Below are 27241 nucleotides of genomic sequence, written 5' to 3'. Positions count from 1 at the left end.
CTTACAATCCTAGAATTCCGAGAAGCCAAACACCTAAATACGGTTTCATTCCTCAGTAGTACAATTTAATGGGTTGGCCTCAGTAGTACGGTTCAATGGGCTGGCCTCAATACTGATAGGACTAAGTCCTCTTCCTTCAGTCCCTTTTGGGCGCTCCACGGCTTCAGCGTGAACTAAGAGATTCGTGTTCATGGAGAGGATGGTTCAGGTGATCAGTCTGATCCGGCCTACACTTGCGATTCTTCCTTCGTTGTTCTGCAAGTGAGGTTACCTCCAAATTGGGACAGTAGGTTAGTTTTTATTGAGTGAGTTGCCGTCTTGGGCCCCTCCTACCCAAACCTGTCACTACTCCCAAATTTGGGCTCAGATCTTACTCAACAGATTTCTGCTGGGTTCAGTTTCTTTTGTTGACCATTTAATTACTTTGGGGAATTTCCTTTCTTTCCAATCTTTTCAAAGGCTCCTAGGGTTTGATTTCTCGGAATGTGGGATGTTTGCTTAAGGGTCATTTTTAGGTTAACTTTGTTAAAGGCCTCTAAAGATAAAATTCAAGAGTTAAGACTTTGAGCAAAGTCAGGACCTTCCGCACGTAGCCCAAAACAATGGCCTAGATAAGAAGATGAATCTTGTCTTCTTCCTAAACTGGCTAATAGGCAACTATTACAAACATTCAAATATTACATTCAATATGACAATTTTCGGGATGGTCTTTGTGATGTCCCAAATCCTTGCTTTGGGCATACAGCAGACCTGCTGTGACAAGGGCTCAGAGCAACAGATTGGACCATTGGTTCCCCTCTAACTCCTTCAGACATGAGATGGACTTGGGTCTTACCCAAAAAAGCAAGGTTTAGATATATCCCAGAAGTGTTCTGTAAAGCTTTTCAGTCAGAAGAGAGAATAGAATTAGGAGGAAAAATGCAGCCAACTAATTAGACCCATGATCTATCTGGTCAAATACTGGAGCTGATCACAGATGATTTATTCTACACACCTATCCTATCATTTCATAAATAAATATTTAGTGAAAAAAATCATTATTTAGATTTATAGATAGTTGGTTAATATTAGTCACATAATATCATTTTCTTCTTCTATGCTGCAAATAAATTATTCAGTAATAATTTCATCACCATTGAATCTATTATCCAATAGCTAAAATAGACTTGTGAGACTTGCTGGATAATAATGAAGTAACATATTTCAAGGGAAAACTTCTTAGCACTAAGCAATAGTTATATCATGTCTTGAAGAATGTAGGTGTCTTTTTTTTTTTAAACTTATCTAATGATAATAAGGCTACCCGCTTGTTTATATTGATCTTCCCAAGCATCCCACAAGCTGAGTATGGGTTGCGTAAAAAAAATATTTTTTGGGATTACGTTACCATACAATTTTTGCATATCTTTACTTTTGCAATGTGAAAGGGTAAAAATGAGCTCCTAGCTGACCTTCACTATACCGCTTCATTTTTATTTTACGTCTTGCTAATGTTGCCTCATATTAAACTTTTCTCTAAACTACCACAATCTTCCTTTTCAACATCTCCCTTCTTTCTATGCAACTAGTAAATGTTCTTGCCCTCCTCTATACCTCTTTTCTTCATCTTTTGAGCTAGCAACAAAAACAGCACAGAATTGAAGGCGAGAGCAGATCAATGCACGTGACGACGTTGCAGCGTGCTGCTCTTTCTCAGCACAGACTCCGTTCTTTCTGATGCTTTGTCCACAGGTGCGTATTAATTACCTGCCTTCAAAAAGCTGTCCGGCATGATAACCAGGTCTCTTGCCCAAGGGGTTACAGTTGTTTTTAAACACCACGAGCAGCTCATCACTAACTCTGTCTTGCACATACCCTGCTCTTTGCTTAGGTTTGATCGCCTTCCTATGGAAACCTGGTAAAGGGCTTACTCCGCTTGAAGAACACGCCGATGCCGGGGTAACAACATGCATCTGGGTCCGTGAAGGCAGCTTTCCTTAAGCGCTGCCAGCGATAACTGTTCTTGTGGCACCATTTAGTACCCGCCGAGGTGTTGGGGCTTAAAGCCCACTTTATGGAAATGGGAGGCTCCTCCCTCGCTTGCTCAGCTGCACGGCTGAGGGCAGGCGAAACTTGGGGGCATCCGAACCCCGAGCCTCCGGGCTTGGGCCTGTGCGTAGGCTGCCGGCCAAAAGACACCGGAAATATCTGAAGCCCCTGGTGGGGTGGGGTGGGGTGGGGGTGGGGGACGTTTGCCAGTCATAGGCCACTTATGGTTTTGGACTGACTCACGGATTTGGACTTGATTCGGCTCCGAACACGAAGCGTTTCTTTAAAAAAAACCCCTGTGGCGTTACTGCGTGGCCCTGCCACGCGGGCGCCTCGAAGGCTGCCTAGAGGAAACGGATGCTGACACGAAGGGCTGCCTGGGAGGAGCGGGCAGCTAAGGGACTCCAGTCGGGGCAATGGGTGCCTCCCGCGTCTGGGCGGGGACGCGCCACGCCGCATCCCCGACCGCTCCGCTTCGAGCCTCAGAGCGCTCCGCGAGTCCCGGGGCTGCGCCTGCCCACTATCGCGGGACCGGGCGGCGGGGGGCGGGGCGGTGACGTCAGGCGGGCCCCGCCCCCGGAGGCGGAGCGCGCGGGGCGGTGCGTGCGGCCGAGCCGAGCCGCGTCCCAGCATGAAGAAGGCGCTGGCGGCGGAGGCGAGGGCAGCGCGGGGCCGCTGCGGGCAGGTGAGCGCGCAACTCGGCGGGGCTCCGCGGGGACCGGCCCGTTTGCGCCGCCGCCCCTGCAGCAGCAGCAGCAGCAGCGCGGGGCTGAGGCGGGGGTCGCGGTCCGAGTGCTGCCGCCCCGCTGGTTTCCACGCGCTTTGTGGCGTGCCCGTGTCCGTGTCCGTGTCCGTGTCTTGGCCGCGCTCGGCCCCCACGGGCTGCTCCGCTCTCGGGGCAGCCGCCGAGCCGGGGCCAGCGGGGTCCCGCTCCTGGGCGGCAGCGGGGACCCGCGCCGCGGCGAGACGCTTGCGAGACTCGAGGATGCGCAGCATCGCTTTGCTCAAGGTGTGACTGATAACACCCGTCGGGGAGCAGCGCCCTGCTGCATGCGTGGGGGATCCTTTCTGCTCAGGAGATTTGTGCCCCCTCCGTACTTGGCGGTAATAGGGCTGGGTAGAGGAAGGTCTTTGGCTAACACCTTTCTGGGATGGGCAGCGGACGCTCGCCTTGCATACTGCTTTGAAAACCTGGCTCCCTCCATCCACTTGCTCTGACTTACCAAGAAGCAGGGATGGCCCCACACCCAAGCATTGCGGGTGGGGAGAAACCCTCCAACTTTCTGTCTTAAATGGAGATGTCAGTCTGAATTTGTGTGTCAAGCTCCTCTTCGGGGGTAGGTGGCTAAATGTTGTGCCGCTGCTTTAGGAAGTTGGAGGGCGTGGGAGAAGATGCTGCTGTTTCAGCGTAAAGGAGAAAAATAGTAATTTATTTCCGTTAGTGGCGGGCCCGGACTGTACATTTCTTTAATGCACACTTCAGGTTAGGTGACCTGCTTTTTCTTTCATCCTCTACCTTGTATGGTCATTTGCAGCACAGCAGAGTTAAATGCAAAGTGGGTGAAGAAATCTTCCGTTCTGAATTATTAGGCTTTTTATGCCCATTTTGTATTAATGTAAATATCCAAAGTGCAGGATAAAGGAAAAATCTCACCCAGTTGGTTTTGCATTCTGCTTTTTGATACAGCACATGATGAAGTATTCATAAAGCTGTTAGTAAAGAATGGATCTGAGCTACTCTTCCAAGGATTAGGTTAAAGCTTTTCCAAGCTAGCAGAAGATGTAATTAACTTTTAAATCTTTTGGTAATACATATTTTCTAATCTGAAGTAGTAAAGGTAGAAGCAGCAGTTGAAGCTGCCATTATTTATTCTTTGTTGCAAAATAACTTGCCGAATATTTGTTTGGGTGCTTCTGAATGGACAGAGGAGAGAAATGATTAATGAGAAGAAGGCATGATCAGAATTCAAACCTGCAGGGGAAAGCAAGAAATCAGGGTAGTTTTAGCTGCTTGTCGGCTATCGCACTATCCTCAAAGAGGTATTGGCAAACATCTTCCACTTTTTCCAGGAAATCTCTTGATTTATTTGACGCGGTATTCTTTAGTAGCATAGCCTAATGATGTTTCTAAATAAGCCAAAGATCTTGGAATCTGTGCACATCAGTAACATCGCTAATGAGGAGCTTTTAAAACTATTTCGTGGGACCCTTGCTTTAACTTGCAAGTCAGTGCTTTGTATCCGACTGCTCTTTAAACCAGGCCATTACTACATGTGATTTAGGATGTTATTATTTACAAAATTCCAGCTTTCAATGTTGTTAAACTAAGCAGAGCAAAACGGTAGCCGTACAGTTAGGAATAATGGGCTGTTAAACAAGTTGTTTCAAGGTGGGGTGCCTAGGAATTAAACAGGACGTAAGTTTGGTCCCTCTGTGACTAGCTTTATGGGTTTTGAAAAAAATTTCTTCGTTGTGGCAGTATTTTTAAAGATAATTTGAAAAACTGTATGGTATAGTAGCCAATGCTGCTACCCCTAAATATGAGAGGAGTATGTCCCCAGGGATATTTTGGAAAATGTGAGTCTAGCTAAAAGTGAAAGCCGTATTAGCGAGAAACCTGACTACAAGGAACAAGTCCCAGTTTAGGAAACTGAGAGTTGCTGTGGTTTTGTACCTGGAAATGTTAGAGAGGGAGTTTCTCTGAATTCGTCAGCAAAGTTGGAAAAAGAAATGGTTCAACCATTTCAGGCGTGAAGTGGGGGCTAGGGTTGGAATTCATTAAAAAATTTTTTTTTTAATAAAGAAACAGTGCAATCTTTTGAATAAGGCAGTTTTTTAACACTCAAATATGGGACTTCCAAAACTTAGTAGAGAGACATCTAAGGTTAGACATGGCTTTGCTAGTGGCCAAAGTATTTCACATGGAAAAAGTGGGAAATGAAACTAACAGAATTCAGGAAATGTCAGTGACATTATTAGCAATCTTGTGTTTGCTCCCTTTCATAGCAGTGGTGTTTTTAAATGGCTCTGCATTTTCCTTCTGCAGGAGCCTTAAATCATGCAGTATGCAGAATCAACTATGTGGGCCTCAAGGCGTATAGCAAGTGAGACATGAATCTATAAGTTTGGGCCTATTTCTAACTTGGTAAGACCAACATATGGGGAACCATGTATGGTGGACCCTAAGTGAATGATACGTATGTGATTCATGCAGGAATTATACTACATGATACTCTGAGATGAATTCCTTTTAATATATTGTAGAGGTGCACCAATACATCAATCTGATGTCGGATTGGCACCAATATAAAGAAAATTGTCTGTACTGGAAATCAGCCTGATGTGGCCGATAAACGGCCTGTGCATGTGTGCAGCCACAGTGCAGCATGTAGGCAAACAGGAGCACAGCCCGGCAGCTTGTAGAGTGGTGTGCAGCTGGTAAGTCTATTGTACTGGAAGGGGAAGGGGGAGGGAAGTGATGTGTGGGGGGACAGATGAAGGCCCCCCACGGTGAGGGAGGGAGTAGGGCTCAGGAAGGTTCTACCTGGGCAGGGCGGGGCATGGGACAGAGCCGTGGGTGGGGGGACAGCTCCTGCCACTGTGTGCATCCCGGGAGAGAACTGGGGTAGGAGCATATGCCCCTGGATCTGCGTGGGATGGGGTGGACATGGTGGACTGAGGCCAGAGCTGCACCAGGCTCTTCCAGTGGTGGGGACAGCCTGTACTGTGCCTGGGGCGGATGGCAGCAGTGCTGGGAGGGAAGTTGGGGCTATGGTGAATTTTAGGGTGGCTGCAGCCCTCCCCTCCCCTGTAGCATCCATCCTGAGCACAGCCTGGCCCAGCTCCTGCCTGGGAGAGCCTGCTGCAGCCCACATCCCTATTTCGCAGTGGCTTTGTGCCCAGTTCTGGAGGGCACATCCCCCCCCCCCCCCCCGGTGCCCTCCTGGGGTGTGTGCAACAGTAGGAGCCACCTCCCCAGATGAGCCATGGCTCTACCCCGCCCTGGCTGGGCAGTGCCTGCCCTAGCCTCATTCCTTCCCTCCCCTCTCCCCTTCCACCACAACAGACTTACCAGCTACATGCAGGTCTCCATTCTGTATTGGAAATTAGATTGGTATTGGCTGATATGCCTCCTTAAAAATTGGCTATTGGTATCGGCCCCGTAAACTTCTATAGGTGCACCCTTAATATACTGCATTTACTCAAATCTAAGATGATGTCCCCATGGCTAGATTTGTATATGGAAAATTTATAAATCTGTTACAGTTTTTCAGACATAGAATCTAATTCCATTGCTACAACATGGAAAATTAATGGCTGGAGGTCAGGTGGCCCCCTTGCCCCCTGCCCCTCCCTGCTTTTCCCCTTCCTGGTCATCTCTTCTCCCCCTCCCCCCTACTGTCAGATCCTGCTTGGGTTTTGTTCTTCCCTGAGAACATGGAAGTGAGGGGCAAATTTAAAACACAAGGGACCAAAAAACACTGACTTTGAAACCGGACTACAAGGAAATAAATGTATCTGTAATACATTTGAAATAAATGTACCTGTAGTAATTTATATATAGGAAAATTACTATGAGTACCTACAGACTCAGGTCATACAGAATTGATCCATTTTACCTTTTTTGCCAACTGCTGCAAGTTTCAGCACAGGTATTCCATAAACACACTTTTGAGCAGCACTTTTATACCTACTAATACAAACTGCGTGATTATTAGTCCAAAACCAAAAGGCTCATGATTTACTATATAGCTCATTGTGTTGTGTCCTAGCAGAGTCAACAGGGTGTCAATCGCAGTTAATGCGTGTTGATGGGGGTGGGGGCACAACTCTGCACCCCCACCCTGCTTCTGTCAGGTGCCAGCTCTGGCCAGACTGCAGCCCTGTGCCCTGCAGTCAGTTCAGAAATCGTGCTGCCACCACCTCTACTGTTGCCAGGCCCTGGCTTCATCTGGGAATATGTCCCAGATGGGGCTTCACCACATCATCAGCATATGTCCCCTGTACCGCCCTCCCACATTGCCTATGGTTTCAAGCCATGATTACCCCACAGCCCAGCAGTGCGCGCGTGCATGCGTGCTCCAGGTATCTTTCCCCCCTAAAAGATTCCACCTGTTTGTGACAAACTGAGTATCCCAAGTCCTGGGATCTTTCAAAAACTTGTATACAGATGAGGTGTGGGGCCATGATAGTCGCAAGCGGTGGGCCAAAAGGGGATGACAAGAGCCTCTCTTCTACACAGGTGTTTGGTGATGTTTGGTAGACATTTAAGGCTGGCAAAGAAACAGTAATAGTTGGAAACAGGAAAGAAAGGTGCTGTTCAACTGTGGAAGTGAAGAAATCCTAATGTGTTAGTGTAGTGGCTGACCATGACTTGAAAATGAGTCAGCACTGAGGGAGACTAAGCGCAGTGAGTTCATCTGTATCGTATTCTGATGAGCTGGGCTAATCTAGCCTTGTGGTAGATTCCAATTAATATGTTTGCCAGATATGGGCCATGTGTTTTACAGACATGCTCATTGTGGGCTGCATTTGATCAACTTCATAGCTGGCTTTTATTACTGAGCGCATAGCACTTCTGGTAGCAGTTTAATGGTGACCAATGTATTTAGTGAGTTTTTCCTATATGTAAATGTAAGATGCGGGGCTTCTTTCCCCATGCTGATGGGTGGGGGGCTTGTCTTACATTTGAGTAAATGTGGTAAATAACTCTAACAGTCTCTATTTAAACAGTCCTATTTCTGAATAATTCTCAACAGTAGAAGTGATGAGGAACAGGGACTCTTTCCCCCATATTTGTCTGGAATGTGCTACTAAATGAATAATGTGCTTTGAAATGAGGCACTCTTAAGCGAGATGACTTGGTTTTTATTTTTAGCCAAACTGAGATTGCAATTACAGCAGTGTAAATCTGATTTTACACCTGTATAATAAAGTGTATTCATGTGCAGAGGTTGGGGATGGGGAATAACTGGACAGTTTGTACAGAGGTTAGAATTATAATGAGAAATTTCAGATAAATCAAAGGAGGAGGAAATGGAAGGAAAACAGAAGACTGTGAGGAGTATCATCAAGACAGTGTAGAAAGGGAGAAAAGAAGACTGCTACACACAATTTAAAAAAGTTTAATCTACTTTAATGTTTAAGGGAGAGGTTCATAAAGTACCTAATATCTTTTTACATTCTTTCTCTCTGTTCTACTTCTTTCCCCTGGAAATTAGCATTTCACTGTATTTTGTTTTACCTATCTCTTTTCAGACCTATCTAGTGTCAGGTAATCTTTAATAAATAAGACAGAATATGATTGCTAAATCTATTTTAATTTGTATACCAATAAGGAAATTGAAGTGGCTGTGGTAGTTATGTTAACTCTTCCCTGCCCTTCCCCACCCCCATTTCAAGATTTAGGGGGAGGGGGAATAGTTTTGTATTTATTGTTTTTGATTTTTCCTTTTAATTTCAAAGGAGACCAGTAGCTGCTTATTAGATACTAGTTCCTCTGCTTTCACTGATCTTTTGTATGGAGCCTTTCTATTTAACTATATGATTTTTTTTAATTTGTTTTACAATTTGCTAGGTGGCAAGTTATCTTTTACCAAATTTAATACTTTTGCCTTTATTATTTATGATTTGATTTCGGTTGGAAATTCTTTTGCAGCATCAGGTTACTTTACTAATAGCAGCAGAAACTATGCTGTAGGTGTTTCCCACTGATTTTAATGAACAAAAATAGAAACAAAGTACGAACACCTGTTAAGCCCCCCATAGCTCTCAATTCCCTAACAAAGAAGAAACAAAGCAGCAAAATTGGGGACAATGCTTAGAAACGAGATAAGATTGAAAAAACTTTCTAATGTAACATGTCTAATGTAAGACTTCATGATTCTATGAGACTCCAACAGACTGAGAAGGGGCTGGAAGCATTTTTTTTTTTTTTTTTTGTGCAAAATATGGGGCACTTTAATTTCTTTACCTCAAGAATCTAGATTAATATTGTGTTGTGCATCACTTTAATGAACAACACTAGAAAATACAGCCCCAGGAATGTAATTTCTGTCCAATATTGTAGGAGATGTATATTTTTAAAGAATCTTGCTTTCTGCTTGATTGCTTCAAATTGCTACCAACAATAATAATAATGAAGAAAGACTATATGTTGTAATGTCTACTAATTTAGGGATGATGCAGTTTTGAATTATAATAAATATAGTGGGAAACATCTGCAGCTGGTCAAAAATAGCTACCGTTTTGTATATTTTTCCAACATCCATTTTTAACTTTTTTTTGTACTTATTTTTGTATTGTAATGCAAGCTTAATTCATTTTTTTTCCCAGAAGAACAGAAGTACAAACCTAATGCATCTTTTTCCATAAACAGAATAAGCACCATAAACTTTTGTGTTGATGGAGATGAATCTATTGCGGTATGCATATGTTCTTTGTGCATAAGGAATATGCCAGTGTATCCATTTAGTTACTCACTGCCTAAATTTAGAAGCACATGATGAGAGTAGTCTAAAGTTTTCTGAGTTAGAATTCCCTACTTTGGAGTGCAATGTGATGATATAAGCCTGATTGCTGGTTAGCCATGTTGGTCTAAGGACATAGGTAGGCAAGGTTCTTTGGGCAGATGTGATATCTTTTAGTAGATCAACTAAATAGTTGGAAAAAAGTTCTTTGCAAAGTTTTGGGCACAAACACCCTTCATCAGGCATAGGAGGACTCCCTAATAGAAGATATTGCATCTACCCATCTTGCCTGCCTATGATATAAGCCTAGCTTTTGCGCTCAATAACAACTGTGTGTGTATTCTGATTGGCTGCCCAGCCTATGCAATAGATTTTCGGGAATATTGGAGTCTTTTATATAAAGGCATGCCTCTTGCAGAGATGTTCTTAGGGTTGTGTCATGAGTATCTGAAGATGGGCAGATGTGATTACTGATGAAACAGTACTCTGGACCATAGTATGTTTTACTTGATGGCAGGCCCTGCATGTCATATTGTGCTTGGATGGTACTCACCTTCCCACTATTTCTTTCAGAAATGAATGTTGATTTTTGCAAGAATAGATCTTCATCCCCCAAATACAGTCCTTTGCGGTGTTATACATCTTTCTTTTGGCTATTGTATTTTAAAAAGATCATGCCATATTAAACACAGTTACTCTTCTGTTATGTTTTAATGTTGATTTTTAAACATATATTTAATGATTCTTACCCGCTTCTAGTCACTGGGAAGTCTGAGAAAATGAAAGCATGACCTTCAGAAACAATCTACAAGAGAAAAGCTGGGCAATATTCTCTATGTAATGAACACAATATTTCCTACAGTAGTGACAGAAAAAAAAATTGCTGTCAACACATGAATAGACCACTCATGACCTTTATTTAATTCAATTTTACTTATAGGTTTAATTTTTCTAAATGATACTGCCAGGTGTCTTTGGAGAAATGTAAGATATCATGTTCCACAGGGAAAAAAACTAGACACTTTATGCATACAAAAGAGAAACTGTTGCATTGCCTTATTGCTTATTAGTTTTTAGTTATAGTGCATGCAAAATAATGAGATGGCACAGGTCGGATTCTGTGCAGGCTGGCTAGTTAAACACTGCTGTGGAACATAATGGCAGCTGTTCTAGTGAGTATTTTTAAAAGTAATGCTATTGTGAAAGTTAGTGGGAAATCCTCTGGTAGACATTTATAACAGTCTGGTCTACCCTTTTGCTTGAATATTTGTCCTTTTGCTTTCCCTGAGGTCATTATCTTACTGGTTGGCTGCTCCTGAATTCTTTATCCCTGTTTCAGGGAGTTATATGCATTGCTTGAGTTGAAATATGTCAAGTCATCAGCATCCCTCAAGTATTTTGTTTTTTTTTAATTATTTTGCAGAGGTGCATTAGGATAGTTAGATGGCACTTGTGGTCTGGTGATGAAAACAAATGTATGGCTTCTGCAAGGCATGTTGTTAATTGACCATTAAAAAGATAAAGAAGCAGCCTGGAAAGGGATTCCCATTACATGACTGGGCAGGCTGTAAAAGGATGAGTAAGTAAAATCAAGGGCGAAGAGTGTATCATAAACCTTGTTGTCTGGCTGAGGCAGAAAAAAGCCTCTAGGGATTGTGACCAGCATGTGGTGTTCTTCAGGATATAGTTTGTTTACTAAGGAAAGGGCTTTGGAAAGGTGTTGTGTGGAGCTTTTGGGAACATACTGTAAAATAGCCCTCCCCCCACTCCCAGCCCAAAGCACCTAAGTCTAGTCATCTAAAGTTCATGCTCTAGGGTTTCTGTAATAGTCCTATGCTATCTTTCATGTAAACTAATCTTTAGTGGTAGTAGAGGTAGAATTGAGCAAACATCCATATCCAAATATTCCTGGATTTTAGACATTTTCTGTATCTAAAGCAGAACAAATTTGCAACTAGTGTTTTTCATTATAATGGTTTTACTTGCACCCTAGAAGAAGGGAGGGTGGGAAGAGCGGTTCCTAATATGCTAAACATTGATTAAATTTTAGCTGGAAATAACCGTTCTAATTTGGCTTTGCTTCATCAAATGGAAAAAAGCCTTACTGATTCCGATAAGTTGTCAGTTCCACCATTATATTGTCATCTGTACAGATGATAATTATAGGTAAATTAATGAATTACTTGTGAGACTAATGATGCTCCATGCTGTTTCTGATTTTATTCTTAGGATATTTGCAGACTGTTAAAATGCAGTGAGACTTAGTCTCCAAGGGTACATGTAGATGTCAAACTTGGGTCCAACTAACTAGGGTTAGGTTGAGCTAAGTGCTAAACTGTAAGTCTGTTCAGGCACTTTAGATTGGGCAAAAAAATGGCCAGTCTGATCTAATTTAGTTCACCCAAGGTGATCTTAGATAGGGCTAATCCATATCCTGCCCCTGCCTGACCAGGCTATTTCTAGCTCTCCAATCCTGCCTCTTCTGATCTATGTAGCCCACCCGATCCTGCTCCTTCCCCCCTGTCCCTTAGGTCATGTTCCTGGCACAGCTCCCAGATCTGTTGAACATGTATACAAGCAGGGACCTTATTTATGATAATGTGGTTTAAAGCAAGCTAAATGATAGTATATTGGGTCCTGCAAATGTGTGCATGTGCCTGTAGTAACGTAAACATCTCGTTTTGTAGACAGTTACTTTAAAGTTGCATTTTACATTAAAAAACATGGTTTAAGAAATGATGCAAAGTGACAAGTTTACTTGTTTTAATACCAAGTTACCTTGTACGCTTCATAGTAAAAAACCAAACAAACCAAAAAACAAAAAACTGCTTTGGAAGCAAAACTGATGTGTCAAGGATGTGAACTGGAAATTCCTATCATCTCAGCATGGATGATAATGGATTCTTACTTGCCCCTTTGATATAGAAGATGAGTATATAAAATTTGCTTTATTTATGCTTATTTATTCAAACACTATGCTGTGTCTGTTTTCTCTGCTACAGAATTGCCTACTACAGGTACCGTAATGCTCCTGAATCACTGAACTCAATCTTGCATCGTTATGGACTGCCACTGCTAAACTGGCTTTTTATAAGACTGGGTTCTGAAGCTGTAGGTCAGTATCGACAGAGCAAACACCAAGGCAAAATTGCATGTGTCAGTTGCACTAGTTTCTTGGAGGTTTTTGTTAACAGTTTGTCACAGATAATTCCGCTTTCAAGGGGAAGCTGTGCCTTGAGACTCGCCAAGAAACAGCTTTGGCCTCCCCCCAGTCCTAAAAGACCCTTTAAAGCCAGCCTGGTGTGACTTCACAAGTGGCAAGCCTCTGACTGAGACCCTGGCTTACTCTGTGTCCCTGGCTTCTCTGGTGATCGAGGAGAGCAGCCTTTACTTCAAGGAGACCCTATTAATGGTGCAGGAGCAAACTATGCCAATGTGATGGAAGAATGGGAAGTGCAATAGAAGACCAGCTTGACTAGACAGCAGTCTCTCCGAGGAGTTGAAACTTGAAAAGGAATCTTGTATTAAAACAATGGAAACTTGGTCATAGCACTAGGGTGTGTACTAGAGCAGGGGCGGGCAATTATTTTGGGCGGAGGGCTGCTTACTGAGTTTTGGCAAACCATTGAGGGCTGCATGATAGGCAGCCAGGGGCAGATAAATATTAATTTTTAAAAATTTTTTTAGGGGCCCCACAGGCTGGATAGAATTGCCTGGCAGGCTGCATCCAGCCCCCGGGCCACATTTTGCCCACCCCTGTACTAGGGTGTAAGAGTATTACAAAATTAGGAGGAGCAAGGCACAATTTGAGATGCAGTTGGCAAGGGACATAAAAGGCGGTAAAAAGGGATTCTACAAGCATGTCAAGAGGAAGACCAGAGAACCTCCATGGGGAGGGAGACAAATAGGATAGAGTAGTGGCAGCACAGGTTAGGGATTACTTGGAGAAGCTGGGTGCTTTTAAGGGGCTGGATGGGATGCACCTTAGGATACTGAAGGGCTTGACTGAGGTAATCTCGGAGCCATTGGATATTTCTTTGAGAACTTGTGGAGGTCAGGTCAGGACCTGGGCGACTGGAAGGGGCAAGTATAGTGCCACCTTTAAGAAAGGGAAGAAGGCGGATCTGGGGAACTGCAGAAGAGTCGGCTTGACCTCTATACTTGGAAAGATTGTGGAGTAGGTTCTCAAGGAATCCATTGCGAAGCACCTCGAGAAGGTGACTGAGAAGAGCCAGCATGGGTTTATCAAGTGCAAGTTGTGTCTGATCAGTATGATTACTTTCTATAATAAGGTATAAAAGGCAAGAATTTTTGTAATGTCTTTATTTGGACCAACTATATAGTTGAAAGAGCTGTTGGACAGGCTGTTTGGCATGAAGTGCCCTTCCTTAGGTCGCCTGAGGGAGGAATCTTTTTATATTTGCCTGATTTTTTTTTTTTTTTAAATGGTATATGGAGGTATTAGAAAAAAGTTCTTTAAGTGAATGTATAACTTTATATATTGCCATGTTACAAAATTGACCATTTGAAATAAATATACAACACAAATAGTTGAGCAAAATGTTCTAATCATACATCTTCTAACTGGTTTATTATATTTTTAATTTGTGAAACCTTTTGTACAGCATTTGGTATTCAGTTGCATATACACCGTTTTAGGTTGAAAACATTGCTACATCTGTTGCCCTGTAGGGAAAGCAAGTTCATTATATTTGTAGCAGTTATTAATGGTCTGCACTTCTTTGGTTTTTCTGTCTGGGTAATTAGTTGAGGTAACCTTATCTACAATTCCCCCGTTTTATAAATAAAAACAACAACTTATTAGTTAAAGCTTTCCTACCACATGGTAAAAATAATTTAATCTGCACTAAACCAAGAGAAGAGGCCAGCTTCTCTTTCTGTATGCCAGGAAGATTTCTGGAAATGCTGGACCATTTGTGGCTCCTCTTATTATCACTGAGGGGTTGATTTCCTACCCGACTCCTCCTAATTCTAGGTAAATGTTCTGCATTTCAGTTTCAAAGTTGAATCTGAAGGAGCTGAAAAGGATATAGGAACAGTTCTCGAAGTAAAGAACTTTTAAACTCGCAACTTGGAAGCCAAATCAATACGAAATAGTTTAGTAAGCAACACAGACTGGATGTGCTCACTAAAACAAAACAATAGAGCAATTTAGAAACTTCATTGGATTTCTACCAAAAGGCACTTACCTGAGAAAAGCAGCTACCACAGGTGCTCTGGAGAGCATGGCTGATGGTGTTGCCAGGCAACTGCTGTCAAATTCTAAGGTTCACAAACTGCAGATAGATTCAGCTGAAAAGGTATCCTGCAAACGAAAGAAAGTGTAGCTTCAGTGTTCAGGGAAGGGTGGGGAGAGTTGCAATTAAAATAATCCATTCCCTAATATATGATAAATCAGACTGTGCTGACCCTAATTGACCTAACTCTTATAAATCAGACCTATTGACCCTAACTCTTCTGAGCATTAAGATGGGCTTTCAACAGTAGGATCTAAATAGTTAAGAGGTGGAAAATGACCTGTTTTATATCATTCAGCATTAGTCTCTAAATATGTACTGGTTCCATAATAAATAGACCAGCTCTAATGTTTTAGGAGGTACAAAAGCATTAGACTGAAAGTATATCGCTTCTCATCTAAGGCTCTAAATGCTCTTTGCACAGGCTTGTTAACAGTTCTGCTATACCCAGGAGACTAGTTTGTCTTATGCCCATTTTATAGATGAGTAAAGCAAGTTTGGTTAACTAACCTGCTTGAGGTTAAACATTTGCCAATTAAATCTACAATGCCTGGTTCTTATTTTACTGGTTTAGCACTCCAATAACTGCTTTTTTGATTAAAACATTAAAGATATGAAGTGTTTAAATAAAGAATTTTTAATCTCTTTTGAAGGTGCTGCTGTGAACAGTTTTTTTTTTTTCTGTTGCATACTCTTGCATTTAGTTCTGAATGCTTAGTTTACATATCTGTCAGTTCTCTAACTTATGTCAGCACTTGTGTCAAATACTTGCTGATAACATTTCCTGGAAACTTGCAATTTCTAACTGTATTTAGAGGGAATTGCATAAAATTTTTTCTGAACACCATCCCTCCATGCTGTGCTTACTGTGCTTGAAATGGTATTGCTGTGATACAGCCTCTTGCCTCTCCATCTCCTTGGCAATTAAAAATAAGTTCTTACATATACAATCATAAGAAGGTCTGAAGTTGTTGGAAATCATGTTAATGAAACACGAAGATGAAAACATCCGACTGTAAGATTAGTCATATCATGGAGGTAGTTGGACTGAACTGTCCAGCTGTGAAACGGATGCTTCATAAAGGAACCTACATCACAACAAGAAAGAAGCAAATTTACAGAGGTGACCTCCAGTGCTTTTAAAGGACTAATGTTCTTCCTGTAACTTCCAGGTAGCACATCAGGCTAATGATAGTTGCAATCTTTGCAATTTAGTATTTTTATTCAGGTGGTAAAACTACAAGCTTGTCTCTTGATTAATCTTATTGTGTTCAAATAGGGGGGCAAATAGCTATTCCTCTGAGGAGCAGAAAGATTACAGCAGAATGTCAAGTGTAGGGATTGCTTGGGGATCTGTCAAGGTCCAGCCATGCTTTGCACCAGTTAGTAAATTAGCAAAACCTAGAATAGTGAAAGGAAAATGCCTCTAAAATTAGTGGTGCTAGGAAAATGCCCCTGCTAAAAAGAAACAAATACTAGCTAAACTTCCAAAAACGGTTTTGTATTGCTACACTTTGTGGTCCATAGGATCACAGGAAAGCAGGGCTTGAAGGGGTTTCATGAGACCATTTAGTGCAGTCCCTGCACAAGACAGGATTATCCTGATTAAAATATCCCAGTCAAAAGTCTGCCCCAAGGTGGTCAAAGATATGGCCTATAGGCTGGATCTCACCTGCAGAGCCCTAACATCTCGTCCTATGTGTTGCTTACTGCCTGGGCCAGTCTTACATGCTACAGGAAGTGTGTGGGGCTGGTCCCAGGTGTGCACTACTGGTAGCACTTGAGGCCTGATGAATTTTGCCACCCCTGGTCTACCCTGCTCTTCGAGGGATGGAGATTTTACAATCTCTCTAGGTAGCCTTTCACAAGACTTAACCACCCTTCCAGTGAGGAAGTTCTTCCTCATCTCCAGCCTAAATTGCCTTGCTGTAGCTTAGATCCATTGCTCCTACAGTTGTCTTCTACAATCACAGAGAGTAATCTATTTCCTCCTCTTTATAACTGCCCTTTAGGTTTTTGCAGATTTATCAAATTCCCCCTCAGTCCATGAAGTACTCTAAGTTGCTAGGCATCATGTTTGGCTTATTAAATTGACTTAACTTTTCAGTCTCAGCTTTAATATCTGCACCTTGGTTTAGCTTTAAATGTGGGGATGGAAAAATCATAATCTTATACAGGAGTGTTGCAAAGCATTTTGAGGGCTTGCTGATGAATGCTGTTGAAGAAATCCCTAAAGAAATTAGTAACTGTATTCTCTGCAGGGTTGGAATGGTGTGAAAGCAATAGGGCATACAGTTGCACATTGAATGAAGATGCAAAGAAATACTGAGCAACTGTTTCATTATACATCAGCTGTTCTGTACACTGAATGAGGTGTGAAGAAAACTGTGTCATTGTGTAATTTAAATGTTATTATTCAATATTGTGTACAGAAGACCGGTCAAAGTACATTTTGCCATAACTTTAGTTCTCGCACTCCTCAGCTTCCCCCCCTCTCCTTTCCCCTTGGCAAAGTTGTGGCATAGGAGCAGCTTTTAGTTCATGGGGAGCTGTGCTGGGGCCAGATAACTTCTAGCTGTGCCTGTACTACAGCTGGTGGGTGCAGGAGGAGGGGATGGCAGGAGGCCGTGCCCATGCCACAGCTGGGTTTGCTAGGGAAAGTGATCGTGTTGGCAGAGCTCCCAGCTGCCTGGCCCCTGTGTGAGCATGGGGAAAGCACTTGATGTGGCACTGAAGCCACTTGGCTTGCATTGTCCCAGAGCTGGGTTGTCCTGGCCCGTGGCTTATAAAAGCAATATGCAGCAAAGTTTAGGTATTATGTTATGCAGTTAAGTGAAATATTCCCTTGTATCCCCATATAAAGGGGAGTCTGCTGCCCACAGAATAGTGCATCACTATATGCAAGGTGCATGGTGACAAACAGTAGGGCTGTGTGAAGCTTCGGTTCCTGATTTGATTCAGAGATTCAGCCACCAAATCCAAATTGAATCAGAGGATTTCCCCCCCTCCCCCCCCCCCAGTGTCCTCCCGGCTTGGCAACTGGTGCCTCCTGGGTCTGGGAGGGGCACCCTGGGTCCCCCCTGCGGCTGATAACCGAGCTGAGAGAGGGTGCGGGAGGGGCCCGGTGCACTCTCCGGCAGACCTGGAAGTGGTCTGAAAGTACTTCTGGTCCACTTCGGGGTGCGCCTCCGAGCATATGGAGGGCCCCTCCGCACTCCTGTGGGATACTCTGTCCACCCCACCATCACAGTGATCACAAGCCATGCTGGTACCTCCAGGTATGTAGAAAAAACATTTAAAGCTGTGTCTGTTTCCAAAGTGCTGATTCTCTGAATCGGCATTGAATCTTCAGTTTTGGATTAGGCTGAATTGAATCAGGCCAGTGATCCAAATCAGTGAATTGAATCATTGTCCCTGATTCAGGGTGAATCCAAATCAGAATCAAATAGGGCCCGCTTTGCACACCCCTAACAAATAGGTTCTTCAACACAATTATATTATTTTGTGCTTGGAATACATAGATGAGAAGTGTGTGTGATAGGGGACAATTTAAAAATATATGGTAAGTGATTGAGCAAAGGACTTTAATATGCCTTTTGTTAGTTCCACCATTTTTAGTTGGATTCCCCCCACCCCTATGTTTATTCCTCACTATATATTAATGTTTTTTTGGGGCTAGTATCCCAAGATGCATCGATTCTTTGAACTAGCAGCTATTGCATCCAATTCTTGACTTCAAGCCTTGTGTATCTGATTTTTAAAGCTTTTCAATTTTTTTTTTCATCTGAACAAGTGCATAATATGGCAGGGGGAGGGAAAAGGGGGGACAGATTAGACATTTTTTGAAAGTGCTAGACCAGTAGGGGTGTAACTTTTTTTATCAGTGTGTAACACATGAGCCCCACATGCAACTCCAATCCCTTCTTTTTGCCCATTCTGCTGCTCTGCTTGCTTTTCCTGTTCTGATGGTTGTTGTGCTACCTTCCCTCCTTGATCTGCTGTGTGGTTCACACATGGGCTGCCCGTGCCACTTGTGGCAAGCATGCTGCAGGTTGGCCATCCTTGCACCAGACCTTGAGCAGGAACAAAGAGTACATGAATGGAGTCTTCAAGAGATATTTTTTTGAGGTCATTTGAGGAATGGAATCAATTTTTTTATAAATGTTCTTTGAATTATGAAACTGAAGAAATAGAAATAGAACTCTACTGCATTCAAAACTAGGGCTGGCTGAAATATTTCATTAATATCCAATGCATATCACTAACTTATTTGTTGGTCAAATTTGGAGAAAAGTTTTTCAGCAAACTCCCTCCCCCTAACTCCCCCCCCCAATGTTCAAATGTTTGACTTCTGCATAATTTCAAGCAGAAAATATTGTTCTCAAACTGAGTTAAATATAAAGAAAAAAACCCCCTGCCCTAAAATAGAAAAGTTTTGACTTGAAAAATTTGGAAAAAAAAGTTTCAATCCAGCCATAAAAGTGTAAAAACAAAAAACAAAACAAAAAAAAACAAACAAAAAACCAAAATTGTTGGGCAGCCCTATCAAAATGCATCATGGTGATGTTGATGCTTCATTCTTATACCCCCTGGACTTCAGAATACATGTACTACTCAAAGTACCACGAGTAGCATGAAAATTTTAAAAGAAATGGCACTTGTCCATTTATATAATAACATGACAGTGTCCAAAAAACCCTCCCTTTTGAGAAGATACTTTTTATATGATGAAGATGAAAACTTCAGAGTAGAAGTTCTCAACTGGGTTGCCACAGGATTCCAAGTGTGTTATGGGACATAATCTCTGCGTGTAAAAGCAAATGCTTGCTTTTCCCTGATTGCTCCAACCTGGGACTCTGCACCTGCCCCAGCATCCCAAGGACAAGTGGTACTCACATCTGCTCTGCTAGGGACTCCCCTCTCTTGCTGCTGCCCACTGCTAACTTCCATGCTGGCTGCCCCAGTGCTCTTATGAGTGAGCTGTGCTGTGGGCAGGAGGGTGGGCGCAGGGGCAAGCATTACTGCCTGGCTTGCTCCCTACATACTGTGTTCCTTGCATGCTCCCTTAGCCAGCAGAAGGGCCTATGAGGGCAAGTGGCTTTATTCACCAGTATATAAATTCCCAGGGGAGCAGCAGTGGTGGTGGGGGCTCTGCTTGCCCCCTAAGGTACAAACTGGGGACAGTGAAGGGCCAAATGGTGGAAAGAGTAGGGCATGAAGCGAGTTCTAGGGCAAAGGGCCCAGTGTTAAAAATATTTTGCCCTTATGGTGGTGTTTTGCCCTTATTATGGTGGTATTGACTTGAGAGCTACTTTCTCTGGAGCCAGAGTTGATTTTACATAGGACTTTAATGGCTGATTCCCAAAACTTTGAATTGTATGCAGAAATGAATAGGATGCATGTGAAGTCTGTGAAGGATTGGTGCTAATGTGTGCCCAATAGCTCTGGAGGCAGACAGCTGCATTCTGCGTTAGTTGCTTAAAATGCTATAACTAAACCAGTAAAGATTATGTAAAGGAGAATATGATTAGTTAATGTGCGGGCCGGGCCCTGATCCCGCTGCCAAGTGCGAGTTGGGGGGGGGGGAGGGGCGATCCAGGGCCTGTCTTTGTGCACGCGGGCTGTGGCCAGCAGCCCGGGCATGCGGGGTTGGAGAAAACCGGTGGCGAGCTAGAATTAGTCACAAACGCGTAGTGGTCGATTGAAAAGATTATTTACTTACACCCAAAGATGGTAGTGGTGTAGGCTGGACAGCTTTCCAGGTGCAGCTCCGCTTAAATCCTCGTTGGAGGACTACGACAAATTCTTTCCCACGGAGTTGTTTAGGCTCCGTGGGTTCGGCAATTCTTTCCCACGGAGTTGTTGAAGCTCCGTGGGCTCGGTTTGGTTCCCTGGTCCCCCGGAGTTGTTAAGGCTCCGTGGGCTCGAAAATTGGGTTTACAGGAAAGGGATACGTCTTGGATTGCGCTCAGCGACGGGGAGAGGCTAGAGGCGGTTCGTTCTTTTGTTCTTTTCCCCTCCCAGAGTAGTTAAAGCTCCGTGGGTTCGATTATTAAGCCTCTGTTGCCTGCTTGAGACACGTTGGGTCCGTGAGGATCTGCAGCGCTTAGAGATCTTCACACAGCGTGAAGTCTCCTCCTCCTGGTGTTCGTGGAGTCCTCCAACTTGGGCGGAAACTACTCAAGCCTTTTGTACGGCTAGCAAGCCAATAGCTAGCTGCCACGTGTGCCTACATTTAGAACCGGCCAATAATGTGGCGCGAATCTAAATACAAATGGCGGGAACTCCTTTGCACCGTGCATCTCTGAGATGCAAAAGAAATGCACCATGCAAAGAAGCTGCAAATTGGCGGGAAATCCCCCGTTGCACCAGAGTTCTCTCCCGCAGCAGAGAACTCTACCGTGCAAAGAAAACTACAATTTGGGCGGGAAATAATTTAGCGGTGCCGAAGCACACACAAACTAAAATCACAACTTTGGGTTGTGACAGTTAATAGTAACAACATTTAATGAAAATCCTTAAGAGCAAAGAAACACCAAGTTATGAGATATTTATTAATTTCATATCCATACAAAAATATGGCATAGTCCCTGGGTGAAATCCTTGCTTTCTTATGGTCAGTAGGAATTTTGCCATTCAGTACAGCCAGAATTTCATCCCTGCTTCTTCTGCAAGAGACTACTACTTCCTTCAAAAAGTTAATGAACACACCATAGTGATTTATTCTTCTTTGCTGTATAAGACACTAGTTTGATTACAGTCTTAGCTATACTAGCACATTCATAGTAATGACATTGACATTCATAGTGCTGTGTGATGTATTTTTAGAGCAGTGATAACTGCAGTGCCACAGCATTCTGGGGTGCCATGAAAACCTTTAAAAGGTGCGGAAGGGTATGAGACAGTAAGTGCTGGAATAAATCAATTTTTTTTTAAATGGGGTACCACTAAATTCAGAAAAGTTCTGGAGGGGTGCCATGAGTCTAGAAAGACAGGTTCTTTGTGTGAATCTGATATCTTTTATTAGCCATGAGTCTAGAAAGGCTGATAACCTCTGCTTTAGAGTCTAACTTAAAAATGTGGCCTTCCTTAGTTATTTTCCAGTTACCTAATAATATATCTCCAGGGCTGAAGTTGCTTTTACAGTTTTAAATGTAAATTTGGTATGTAATTGGCTAGGGCTGCTACAGAATGTTAAAATGGAAAATATCCGCTGGTGTTTTTTCCTTTAGCTCTGAGATGCATTACTTAATTATAGCCTTTGACACGCGTTTTTTCAAAAGGCATGAAGAATAGGTAGCTTGATTCTTGGCTGTTACTAGGTCGCACATTCTTGGTTAAGGAGTGTTGGGTTAGAATTTAATGTCAGGTATAGCCCTGCATGTGCTCTGTTGGGACATGGACGCTGCTGGCAGCATGTGGTTTTCCCCCCATACCCACTGCTGCACTGGCCTCTTGTGGGGTGTTTGTGACCTGTGGGCCACCAGTCAGACAGCCCTGCTCTACTACACAGTTAAAAAAAACCAGTAAGGAGTGTTTTTAAAAACTTCACAGTTTAGGACCTGGATGATTTTAACACCTAATCTGTAATGGATATACTATTTTCCTTATAAATAAGGAAACCTCACTGAAGAAATAGCTTTGTAGATTATAGTGTTCTTGGGAAGGATTGTTTTGGTGTCTCAGAACATTGAGCACAATAATGGTACTGAAGAAATGGTGATCCTATTAAGCATTAAAAAATAGGATTCCACCAAAGTGGCAGGACAGAGTGACCACTTTACTCATCTTTTCTTATTTATTTTTTTTAAATAGGTAAGTATGTAAAAATACGCTGTTTTTTCTCGCTTCCGTAGCCTGGGGCTGTGGTTATCCACATTTTTGCCAGGTGTGCCACAAGGTAAGCCACAGTCCTCCCTGACTGCCTCTCTGGTCCCCTTCCCTTGCCTGATCTGTTGCTTTGCTTTCTTCTCTCCACCCCGTCTGCTGCTTTCCTTCCTGCTGGATCCATAGGCTCCTATACATGTACATGGAGGCTGATCCGACGTGCTGCAATTACAGCAAACTTTATTAATTGAGTCTGCTGGAGCATAGTAATTACTTCACTCCAGTAGACTCCAGGATCATGTGCATCAGTGTTCCTGTGCTGAAAAATGGTGGTGGGGCACTTTTTAACTAAAGCTCATCAAATGAGCTTTAGTTAAAGCACCCCTGCCACCATTTGTTAGTGTGGGCACACTGATACAGGTGATGGATGCTCTGGTTGCTTTAATTAGAGTAGCTCTCGAAGCCACTTTAAAGTGCCCATGCCAGCCCTGCCGCCCCCACCTCGTGGAGCCCGTGTATAAACGCCCCATGGTGTGCCATACAACAGCAGCACATGCTACTTGTGGTGCATGGGCTGTGGATTGGGCATTCATGGTCTAGAGTAGACAAACTGTGCTAACCTGAAATTGGTGCTTTTGAATTTTACCTATTTTAAATCAGACAGACTTTAAATCAGTTTTTGAAGGAGTTAGCTATTGCTTAACCCTGGAAATAGGCACGTAGGAAAGTTCTGATTTAAAAAAAAGTTTTGCCATTGAAACTTCACTTTGGAAACAACTTTCAGAAGCTGTATTCTAATTGATAGAAATTGGACAGCCCTGGATTATGAGTGGCTGCAGGCTGCTATGTGGCTGTCCCCCTGCTATGCTGTGTGGCTTTCCTACTCACCTTTGAATCACATTTGAAGGTAAATATTTGGTCCAATGTAACCCCCAAGTACACAGGGTGACTAGTCAGTGGGATTCCATCCCAAGTGACACATAATTTCTGCTTGGCTTCTCTATGGCATAGATGAAAGGCTGTGACCTGCGTCTTGGTTGGGCTGATGCAAAGCTGGTTCTTATTGTAATAATCGGACTGTGGCAAAGTCCTGTTCTTGTGGCGAGATGCATAGATCATCAGCATATACGAAGTTCCTTATATTGCTCTGTATGATCCTTTGTATATATGTTAGAGGATTGGTGTTAACATACTGCCCTGTGGAAGGTCATTTCATTCTCATCTCCAGGAGCTCCGTTTCCTGCACCATTTTATGTAAGAATGTCTAGTCTCCAAAGAGATTGGATGAGCTGCACTAGGTGGTAGTCATGTGTCATATCGTAGACTTTGGGAAGCATGTTTTGGTGACAGACTTATCAGTGGCATACGACAGTCAACAAACACAGCACCTGCTGTCATCCCTTTCCCAAATCCATCTCCCATATGCTGGGTCAAGTTTAGTGTTAGGACAATGCAGGACTTGCTTGGTCTGAATCCGTCCTGTTCTGGTATTAGATGTTGTTTGAGGCAATTGAGAATAAGGCATTTGTAAAACTTAAAGATAGCACAGGAGTGACACTGGCCTGAAGTTCTCTGGGTCAGAGGCATCCTTCTCTGACTTCAACAGAGCTATTGCATGGGCTTGTTGATGTAGTTTAGGTATTTTAAGGGTTGATGAACAATTTTAAAAAAGATCTTATATCCATAACATGGTTGTGGGAGCAAAGTGCTTGATCTGCTCCATGCATATGTTGCAGATGCATCAAGTCCAGCTGCTTTGCTAATCTCCAGGTGATTTATTCTGGCATTGATTTCATCTATTGTGTATGGAGTGCTAAATGATTTTCCTCCAGATCAGTTTTGCCATCTAATCTGTGTTTTAGGCTGTTTATTCAGAGCTTTACCATTGAGCAGAAGCTGGTGAGCCACTGGGTTGGCTGTGATGTTGTGGTATTGCTGTTCTTTCTTCAGATTGTTATGTATTCGTAATAGTTTGGGTCATAGTTGTACCTTCAATCAATTCTTCTGATTTCTGGCACCTTTCTTTTTTGAGCGTGGTAGTTATGGCTGGTCCCTGCCATGATAGCATCTTCTGAGAGAGGATCTCTTTGAAACGTTTGTTGATATTTTTTGTGTTCGGCTGCTAGCATGGGAATGAACCCTGGTATATGCACAGTTCTGCAACGTCTCAGAGGTTTTGCACAGTGCATTCATGAAGAGGTCAGAGTTATCTGAGACGGGTTTAATTTGTGTCACTCTTTTGTCAAGGTCTTCAGAAAAGCCACTCCAGTCTGTTTTCTTAAAATTGAAGTGTCTGCACATTGGTACCATATTTGGAGTTATGACTGCTATGGCACTGATAACGACTGATCTGTGCTGTGTGTGTGGGATAGGTTCCAATACATCATTTTTGCACATAACTTCTATGTTGCTGTCAATGAAGGCAAGGTCTGCTGTGTAGCTTTGTCTCCATTGAGAGCTAGTCAAAGACCCAGGTAGCTTTGACTCATGGATCAGGCTTAGGTGGTATTCCTTGGCCTACATCTCAACCATGTTGCCATTCTCATAATTTTCGCAGTAGCCCCATGTAACACTGCGGCTACTAGTCACAATCGTGCATGCTTTTTCATGGTCTAGGTTTTCTGGGCTCACAAAGGCAAAACACTTCCATGGAGGCTTATAAAAGGATGTTAGTGAGATGTTGTTCATGTTGATGATCAAGATTTCGAAGTCATTTTGTTCTGTCATAGATTTTTGTATTGACGTTGAGCTCTGGTTTTATGAAAATAGTGCTGCTGTATTTCTTTTGTTGCCTTTCAATGGCTAATCTCATCCCAGGGATCAGCAGCCTTTTACCGTTTGGCCCTCTGCAAGTGTCCTGGAGACAGAGCACAAGACGCTTGTAATCGGTGCACATCCTGGAAAGAACATCCTGTTTGACTCCTATGAGTCCCTCAGTGTTTACAGAGATGACTCAGTGCAGGCCTTGAAAAAGGCCCATGGTTGTTACACAGCAGGTCAGTCTGTTGCGAGTTAGAGGTTTGCATTATACACGTTGGAGATTTGTTAATGACAAGGTGTTTAGGAGAATTCACAGATTCGCTGACAGCGGCTGCAACATGAACTCTTCTACTGTGGCCCCTACCCCTGCACCATGCTGCTCTTATGTTCCTGCACTGCATGGGTTCCTCCAAGCTCTCAGCTTTTAGCTGAGCTTCCTCAGCCCTACAGATTGTGCCAGCCCATGCCAACAGTTGGGCAGGAAGCATAAGCAGGAGGAGGGAGGGAGAGGCTGGTGTCTCTCGTGGAAGGAGCAGAAGAATGATGGGTGGGGAGTTGTGTCCAGCCCGGGAGATCAGCCCCTTGAGGGCTGCATGCAACTTGCATGCTGTCAGTTGAACAGCCCTCCTATAATCTTTGTCTTTGTACGTAAAACTGAACTGATGTGAATGCAATGTGAGCAATATGCTTTTTAATTTATTTTGATGTTCTTCAATAATTCTGTTTAATAAAATCCAGTTCTATTGCAAAGTGTTTTTGCTGATCTTCATTTAAACACAAGTGGGAGTGGGAAGGGTATACGTATTTAATGTGGTGGTCTAGATTTGTATAATTAAGGGAGGAGAGAAAATAACACTTACATGGATGTGGAAATTAAATCAAACAAAACAACAACAAAAATGAGAATTAAAAAGGGTAGCCTCCATGTTGGAGTAATTTTTAAGTGAAAATGCCCTTGTGGGAAAAAATCCTCCCATGTGAAATATTGGAGGAAGCCTCTAATCTGTGCTGTAATTGTTTTGATTTTTTTTAAAGGAGATGGAACTAAGCAGTTACGCACGGTGCTTACATATGAAGCTACTGTATCTAGCATGCAGAATAAGAATGAACTAACTCATTTTATTGCCACAACTACAATTGAGTTCTTACCTTTTATAAGGTGTTGAGGTGGGGCTGATGTTTGGGATAGGAAACATCTTTAAAAAAACTTTGTTTTCTCTATTAACATTGGGTATTTGCAGGGATGTTTGAGAACTGTTATATGCCCTAACCAAGAGAAATGGGGTCTGAACGGCAAATTCTCCTGCTTTTCTTTCCATGAAGCCATTCAGTAATGAGCCATTGACAAATAATATATAAAAATAATTACACTCTAGACTGGGTTGAAATCACTGTGACAGGCAATGTATCACCTCTGTGTTCTGTAGAGCTTAGAGGAAACATGGGTACTACAAAAATATAGAACAGGCTCTAGATTGGGACAAAGGTAGTGAAGGAAATTGTTATTTCTAAGGGAACGCTCTCCCTGCTAACTATAAAATTAGGCCCATCAGCAATAGTTTTATTTGTGAGAGGCCATTTTCAGATTGCAGTGTTAATCAGCTTTGTCATAACTTTTTGTTTAGTGTTGACAAGAATCCCTTGTTTCAAAGGGGGCAGACAGGTATAGTAGAGAGGAAAATACAACATGCATGTAAAGAACCCCAGTTCTTTTTATGCCAAGCAAAGAAGGTGGGATTTTTATTAGATTTGCTACCTTCACTTTGAGATGCTGATATATCAGCATACGTGTACACACGTGTGTGTTTTATATATTTAAGAAATAATCACCAAAATGAATTATTTGACTTGGATTAGTTTTCCATAATTGAGTAGGTTAAAATGTGGGCTTTTAAGCAT

At 42.8% G+C, this 27241-nt stretch overlaps 1 protein-coding gene across 2 annotated transcripts in view; it reads left to right on the top strand.

The window, feature by feature from the left end:
• Positions 1–2608: 2608 nt before the first annotated feature.
• The window catches only part of GALNT13 (polypeptide N-acetylgalactosaminyltransferase 13), a 431117-nt gene continuing 406484 nt past the window's right edge, over positions 2609–27241 (top strand). For both annotated transcript variants that reach the window (XM_059727376.1, XM_019480581.2), the window contains exon 1: positions 2609–2713. The gene's annotated coding sequence lies outside the window, so the exon portion shown is untranslated. The remainder of the gene's footprint in view (positions 2714–27241) is intronic.

This window comes from Alligator mississippiensis, chromosome 4 (genome assembly GCF_030867095.1).
Source record: "Alligator mississippiensis isolate rAllMis1 chromosome 4, rAllMis1, whole genome shotgun sequence".
Lineage (NCBI taxonomy): Eukaryota > Metazoa > Chordata > Crocodylia > Alligatoridae > Alligator > Alligator mississippiensis.
The sequence above is the reverse complement of the archived record's forward strand: the minus strand, read 5'-3'. Positions and strand labels throughout refer to the sequence as shown.